This window comes from Gopherus evgoodei, chromosome 4, assembly GCF_007399415.2.
Source record: "Gopherus evgoodei ecotype Sinaloan lineage chromosome 4, rGopEvg1_v1.p, whole genome shotgun sequence".
Lineage (NCBI taxonomy): Eukaryota > Metazoa > Chordata > Testudines > Testudinidae > Gopherus > Gopherus evgoodei.
The window spans coordinates 41,108,292-41,116,742 of NC_044325.1; positions in this window are offsets into that span (position 1 = coordinate 41,108,292).

Genomic DNA, 8,451 nt, shown 5'->3' on the forward strand with positions numbered 1-8,451 from the left:
TGTTACTCTATGTACAGTGCATAGCACAATGACCCCAATCCCTGCTGAGTCATTTAGGCAATACTATAATGAATATACTATAATAGAGATGGGTCTGAATCAAATCCCCAGAGCTGAACAGCCCAAAAACTGGAGGGATTTTCAAAAATTGAAACCAGATCTTCATCTCAATATTTTAAATTTCCCCAATATTTATGATGAATTGAACAAAAACCCTGATCTCAGCACCCCAAACTTTAATCCAGTACATTTTGCAGCATGCTTCTATAACTGACTCACAGTAGGAACATTTCAGCGGAATAAGGATAAAATAATTAATAGAAATGGGAAGCTTTCTAAAGGCTTAAGCTTCAACACCACCAAGTTCCAGGGCTTTGATTAGACCCATGGATGAGTGAGTTTATGTATGCAGTTTCCAACCTCTTGCTCCTGGGGGCGGGAAGGGGAGGGGGTGGCAGCTGCTCTGGAGAAGTGACTCACCAGTGGGAGAAGGCAGGCTGCAATACCACAGATGGATGGGGGTAGCTTTAAGTTGCCCTTCCTGATGTAGAAGGACTCCAAAGGACCTCTGCTTATGGAGGCTACCTGGAAAACACGCTGAACCAGCATGTCTCCCAGATGCCCTTATCCCATTCCCTTCCAAGGCTAGCCAGCCTTTCTAGGCTGTGCTGGCTGACTCCAAGCCCTCAAAAGCAGGGACTGTGGTCAGTTGGCACTATTGTCTGCTTTCGTTCTGCTGGATGTTTTGTAACTGGGGACCTTCAGCCTGTGTCATCAGTGAGGTCAATTGCAATGTTTATCTGAACTAGCTCAGCTTCTTGGTTTGAGAAAAGAGGGCCGGAGATCTCCAGGGAACAGGATTTGCTGGAACTCCCTGCTTCTGGCTGAACCAGAAATACAATAAGAGCCTTTCTTGTGGCACTTCAGCATTTCTGAAAATTACACAGGGTGGAGCTTAAAAATGACTCAGGATGGGGAGGGGGGGATCAAAAGCTTGGATCATGCACAACTACCAGTATCTGAATTTGCAAACAGGAACACCTGAGTAGACATACAGGGGGACACACCCTTTTAACTCCATTGAAATACACTGGAGAGCTTTCAGAAGGGATGCTTTGAGGGGGAAAAAGGCCAAGACAAAATAAAGATTCATTCTAGGGTTTAGGATAGTTACGTAGATTTTATTCAATACTTACCAAAGCAAAATGCTCACTGAAGCCAGTAGGAGTTTTGCGTGAGAATGAACTGGGTTAAGGACATCAGGAAGGGAACTTTGAGATTCTGAACTCTGACAGTGTGGGAGAAGAAGTCTTATATAGCAGCTTCAGTACAAGGTCAAGTGCAGAATGGGTTGATACTTACTTTCTGCAGTGGTGGCACAGGGAGGTTGGCAAGAGCCAATTGTATCATAGGGACAGTCATATGATCTGAAGGTCTAAAATCCCATCCCAGTTCCCCTTGGAGGTTTGGGTAGCTAGAATCAGACCCTCCATGCAGGAAGGGGTGTCTTGTTGCCATGCCTGTGAACCAAACTTGTAGAGCTCTTTCACTCTCTCTTGCCATGTAGTCAGAAGGTTTGGCTTTGATTTCCTCTGAAGGGATTTTCCCATTATCCTTAATAAAATTATAAAGAAACCTCTCTGTTTTTCATAGAAGAAACTGCCTTTTCTATTGGGTTGGGCAGGGTGGTTAGTATTGTTCAAACTCAGAGTTGACTCACCCAGGTATGTTTTATCACCAGGTTTGTTCACTCAACTTTATTTACTATCCCCCCTCCACACACACACATGCCAACTACCTGGCTTTGTTTTCATACAGTGAACGCAGGGCTCATGAAAGGTGCCAGATGTACAGCTCTGAAGTGCACAGAATGGGTTTGTGAAGGAAGCAATAATCCAAGCTCCCTCACACTGTCATCTCCTCTGTGTTTTGACTATAACAGCAGGCAAATAGATTAGACAAAATGCTCCCATGCAGAGTGACATATGGGGGAACCCAATCTTTCCACCTCCGTCTGTCTAATGCCATTGTAGCCATATTTTTCTAATATGTAATCTGTTGTCCTGCTCAGTTCTGTCTTCCATCCACTGGCATCCAGTCAAAGGCTTCTCTAGGAACATAGTTTTTTTACATCCATACAACATGTCTAAACTACTTTAGCCTTCTTTCTCGAATCATTGTCTCTGTAATCTGCGCATCAGCATTAGTTACTCCTCCCACTGGCAATCACCAAGTATTCTCCATCATTATCTCTGATGGAATGTGTAAAGTTTCATGTTGTGGACTTCTAGCATTTCCCAGGTTTCAGAAACATATAACAATGGTGGTATTACAGTGACGCTGTATAACTTTATTTTGTTTCTTATGTAAATTTCCTTATTTTTCCAAATATTTACCAGTCTCGTAAGCTCCACTTGCCTTCCAAGTTCTTGCTTTCACTTCCTTATGGCATTGGCCATCAGCACCTTGTTTCCAAGATATACAAACTTCTTAACCATTCTGTCAATTCACTGTCAATCGCACACACACCATCATTGCTTACTCCTCTTTACAACTGTCATGACTTTCACTTTCTTTTGATTTCATTTGACGTTCTGATTTTTCATCCTACTTTCGTGGCCTCACATTTGACATTGGAGAGTTTCTTTTCCATGGCATTGTTTTGTGTGTTCAACAGAGAAATATTATCTGCAAAGTCAAGATCTTGATGTTTTCTTCTGCTTCACATAACTTGTGTATCTTTCTTTGATGTTGCTCTTTGCATCATATAATATATCACAATGCAAAAAAGAAGAGGTGAAAAGATGCAACACTGCCCCACTCCAGTGATGATATCAAAGCAATTCATCTTTCAACTTTCTGTCTTTCCATAACATTTTGAACCTTCATACAGCATCTTGACCAATAATACTATCTTTCTAGGATGCCCATATTGTTGCAAGATCTTCCATAGTGACTCTCTGTGAACGCAGTTGAAAGCTTTGGTGAAATCTATGAAGTTCAAGACTAATCTTCTCTGGTATGTGAGCCCTTTCCTCAACAAATCATCTCAAGATAAAGACGTGACCTACACAAGATCTTTTCTAAAGCTTGCTTGCTCATTATGCAGTTTTTCATTTTTGACCAATTTGATACTGTTCAATAGTATACTGCAGAACACTTTCCTGGATACTGAAAGTAATGTTATTTCTTGCCAGTTATCTCACACCAGTTGGTTCCCTTTCTTCGGTAATTTACAGATCACACTTTTGTTCCAATCCTCGGGACAGAGTTCTTTCTCCCAAACAATAAACACAGTACATGTACTCCCCATCCTCACCAGCTTTAAGCATTTCAGCAGTAATCTTATCTAGACCAGGCACTTTGCTGATTTTTAGCTGCTTAATTACTTTCTCTGTTTCTAAATTTCTAGCAGTGAAATGTTCAATCCTTACCTACATCACATCCACTGCTTTGAATTGTTGGCTCTTCTTGGCTGAGTTCTTCATTAAAATGTCCTCACCATCATTTCTTTTGTTCTACTTCTGTTTTTAACAATCTTCCATCTTTTACTTTTATGATACCACTGTGACTCTGAAAACAGGATGACAATTGCATATGTAAGCCAGCCCTGAGGCACAGCTGCTGCTTTCTCCTTTTTCTCCTCAGGGTTGTAGGCCCTGGATTCACCAGGTACCTGGTGCCTCCAGCCAACTAAATGCCTCCTAGTGCAGAGAACACAAAGAACCTGTCTCTTAGGAAAATATTCAACACCCAATCTCATACAAAGGAGTGTCAGTCAAAGCAAAAAATAAATAATAGCTATCGCAATGCCCAGAAAAATAAAACAGTAACTGGGGTTTTTTTTAGGTAACTGGGGAACTCAGAATAGGGAACAATGGGAAAAGGGATCACAATAATAAAAGACAAAATTAACAATAAATAAACTGTACCCTTTCCAACATTTACAGACAATACATACTACCCCGCTTCTTCCCAATACCCACCTAGACAGATAGTGAGTATTGGCTCAGTCTTTGATAGGTGATACAGCAATGAAATAGTGGCCAGCTGAAAACACAATATCAAAATAAATAAACCACGGTTTTCTTACAAAGTAGCCACACCAAGGACAGTACGATTGTCCTTGTGGCTCTCTAGTCTGGATTCAGATGTGCAATAGACTCACTCTTGTTAGCCTCACCTTGACTGTCTCCTCAGCCTCCTGGGTTTCTGGTCTCTGCTGTGATGACACTATTCAACATCCCAAAAATCCCAAAAGGGATCAAAGACTTCCCTTGGATAGGAATGTGAAGGATAGAAAGGTCCTTCCTGGCTGTGTAGTGCCTTTCCCTGCTATACTCCAAACACAATCAACTGAAAGTAAAGTCAGCCCCTTTTCTCTGAGTCCTGGCTCATGAGTGGTCCCACATAGTGTAGCTAGCTGGTTCTATCTCCCTCCCCAGACTCTAAGCAACCTAGGAAACAGATTCCTGAGCCTTTTCCATCATTACTGCTATAGAGCAGGGGTGAGTCCCCTAGATCCTCAGTGTGGTACTTCAGGAGCACTCCCTCCAAAGGAGTTACACTTATGTATCTGAACCATTTTCTTAGAATCACCTTTGACTAATGCATGTTAGGCTTCTCTTGCTTTTTTGAAAAAGCCATTCTCTCTTATCTTGCTGACATAACTCCTTTACTTCTTTGCCTTTCTCTACAGACTCCTATTGCAGCTTGTATTCTTGTCGTGTCACCTGTGGGCTGTAATACTTTAGTTTAATTTCAGTTGTTGAGTTTAGTGTGGAGGGGCAAGGTGGTGCTGGTAGCCTGTAATATACAAGAGGTCAGACTCGGTCATCTGGTGGTCCCTTCTGGCGCTGAACTCTATGATTCTGTGACACCTATGCTTGCCTCTTCTGATTTTTTACGGCTTTTCTTTCCTCAGTCAATTTCCATTTCATGACTGCGTCCCCAGTTTTTTTCCTTGATCCAAGTAAAATTATGGCTGCTTCCAAGCAGACATATCTAAGGCAAGCCCATTGCTCTTCTATACCATCATTCATTCATTACCCACTGCTCTTTAAATCCATTTGAGAGCTGGATTGTAAAATCCCTCCTGATTCCTGGCAGGCCCAGCTCTAGGAAGAGGATTTTGGGACTCACTTGCCATACTGTAGAACTTTTTATTCCCTCTGTCCAGAGGCATCTTTAGTATTGGTCATTTTTCTCTTCTGATGTATTTTCCAATTCCTATTGGACAAAGTATCTGCATCATAAAATCAACCCCAGTTGTTTCCTCAGAGAGCCAAAGGAATAAATGGGCCATTGAGACTGAACTACCCTCACAGCCCGAGCCCTACCTGTTTTCGCTCCAGGCAATCCCGGAGGCACCCAGGCAAGGTTGTGTGTTGGAAGCTTGCATTCTTGCCATCTGTACTGTACTCTGTGTGCATAAATAAAGGAGTTCAGTGCCAGGGCTGTCAAGTCAGCACTTTTCACTGGTGCCAAAATCACTATATTTTGCCTTTTTAAATACATGTTTTTTAAAAAAATCCCTTCTCCAAGAAAGTCTGTTGCTTCCCCCAACCAGAATTAGGAGACGGATAATCAATCAGCATCTTGATAATCCTTGAGGCAAGAGGATTGGTGTTAAGGAGCTAAGAGGTTTTCTCTTAGTAGCAAAGAAAAACTGGAACATACCAAGAGATCAAATTCCTGTACTTGTGTAAAACATTAGTAAGCAGGTTTTGCACAGGGGCAGAGAAGGAAGAAGGGAGGCTAGGCAAATCCCTCCTCCTGCCAATCTCACGGCATTGCCTCTCCAGGGAGGATACTTCAAGCTCCAGGCTGTAGTAGTGGTGGGGACCCACATAGGGGTTAAGGCCAGAAGATCCTCAGAGTTTGTAGGCCCACTGGCCAGCCCCAGCCGGAAAACTTCTCTCTGTATTGCTGCAAACAGCACAGTGAAGCAGTGTTGTGTGGCATGCAGGTAGTGTGAAGATCCCCCTGGCATGGGCACTCTGCAGAAACTCTAAGCACACTTCCCACGATTAAAACCATAGCAGTAGAGCTGGGTATCTCTTGCTGTGAGGAGTTCTTGTCATGCTGTGTGGAAAAAATAAACTAATTTTGAAATGGTCCTGCTAGGTCCTGAGGAAACCAAGTCAGAGCAATGTACAGCAATCAAGTTTCTTGATGGAATTCAAGGCTCTTCCATATAGGTGACCAGATACTATGGTGATGGGAGTCATTGTGAAAAAAAGTCTAGATAGATAGTTCATCTCTGTCTCACAAGTGAAGGCCCTGAAAGCAGTGAAGGGTTCTGGACATGTAAAGCAGACCCCTGTCTTTTTAAGCTCTAGAGAACCAGTATAGACCTAGAACATCAATGCCTCTATCAGAGAAGTGATCTGCCAACTGCGTTGCAGCAAGTAATAATTCAGCTGGCTCTCAAAGAAACATGCATTTGAGGTCAACTATCTCAGCAGCAATCACTCCATCTCCAACCTCTCAAGCCTGAGAAGAGTTATCAAGAGAGTGTTGGGGAACAAAGTTCAGAACTTAATCACTGCCAGCATCCTAGTCTTCTTGCTATTGGGATTCAAACCAGGATATGGCATAGGGATGGTTTTAACATGTGATTTTTCTAAGGCAATTAACAGAGCACAGACATCTATGCTGAAACTGTTTATTCACATATAAGATTCATTAGGAGTGGAAGGTGCAGCACTATGTTGGCTCTACTCATTTCTCTTAGCCAAATCTCTCGGTGGCATTTTTATGTTCCCCCTTACTGTGGTATTTGAGCAGCTCACAACAACCGGGTAAGGCTGGGAAGTACTGTTATCTCCATTTTACAGATACGGAGAACTGAAGTACAGAGAGGCTAGATGACTTGCCTACAGTCATGTAGGAAGTCTGTGGCAAAGCAGGGGAATTGAACTTAGGTCTCCCAGATCCCAAGCTAGCACATCAATCAGTGGCCACCTTTTCCCTCAAAGAGTCAAATCCAAGAGATTCAAAAAGGCACTTGATCTTTTTCCGAAAGAGCTCTTGCATGCTGAGGTCTGCAAGGCTCAGTCTTTCTTCCTCTTCTTTTCAGCTTGATGGGAGACTCTAGGGGAGGTAGTGAGATGTCATAGATCCATGTTACTAATGTGATGCTGAAGATAACCATTTGCACATCAGTTTCTCAGTAGACACAGGTAGTGCTAACCCCCAGATATTCCAGTGCCTGAGAGAAATAAGGACATGGGTGAATCGCAGATGACTCCGGCTCAAGAAGAGGGAGATACTTTGAGAAGCAGATAGGGATATTAACCTAATTATCCACTGAGAGAATTTATCCTCAGACTGTCAAGGTGAGGTGCGGTCTCTGACTTCTGTCAGTCTCATCACTGCTCCTGAGAACACAGATAGCCACAGTGTCAAGAAGTGCCTTCTAGTCAAATACTCTTCAGAACAGGTGGCCACAGTGATCCATACATTTGTCACCTCCTGATTAGAGTTTTGTAACACACACTACCTGGGGTGAATGTGATGGCTACCTGGAAGCTCCAGCTAGTACAAATTCCCTTAGTCCAGCTACTAAGCAAGAAAGATCAACAAAAACATTTCATGTCACTGTTCGATTGACTCCCCATTCAACTCCAGCTCCACTTTAGAGGTCCTTAAGGAGCTAGAGTCTAACTGTCTTACAGACATCCTCTCCATCCATAAACCACTGATGCAATTGCACTCAGTGGGTAGGTGAAGGTATGGCTGAGTGATCACAGGATTCAGGATGTTCTAAGTGCAGGTCCCTGGCTATGGATTTCCTTACCGTCAGAGAACAGGAAAAGCCCAAGCCAGACTGACTTTACAGTTGTCTGTAAACCCTTCCCAATAAGAATGATTGATGGTTGATCTGGAACTCCCCATCCCCCAAACTCTCTTTTAATATCATTTGGCAGAGGGTGACCAGACAGCAAGTGTGAAAAATTGGGATGGGGCTGGGAGGTAATAGGCACCTATATGAGACAAAGCCCCAAATATCAGGACTGTCCCTATAAAATTGGGGCATCTGGTCACCCTATCTGGCAGAATAAAGGAAAGGTATAGACAATGGGGTCCTTCACAGCCAGAAAAATGTATGTACCGGTGAGATAATGCATGACGGCTGTTTTAAAAAGGCCTGCAATAGAGAGATTAGGTATCCCTGCCCACGGCCACACAGTGAGTAAGTGTGAGAGCCAGGATTAGCACTCAGGAGACCCTTGTGCCTAGCATTGAGCTCACATCACAAGAACATGCTGACTTGTACATGTTTGAGGATATAGAAATGCTTGTTAATAACTTGTTTTTGCAAGTTGGAGTTATAAAGCTGAATCAGTGACACAGCAAGCATTTCTATGGCAACAGAGTGATGTCACCAACAGCATTTTGACTTTACAACTGATTTCATTTGAAGGAAAAACTGAGCTTAGCTCCAGA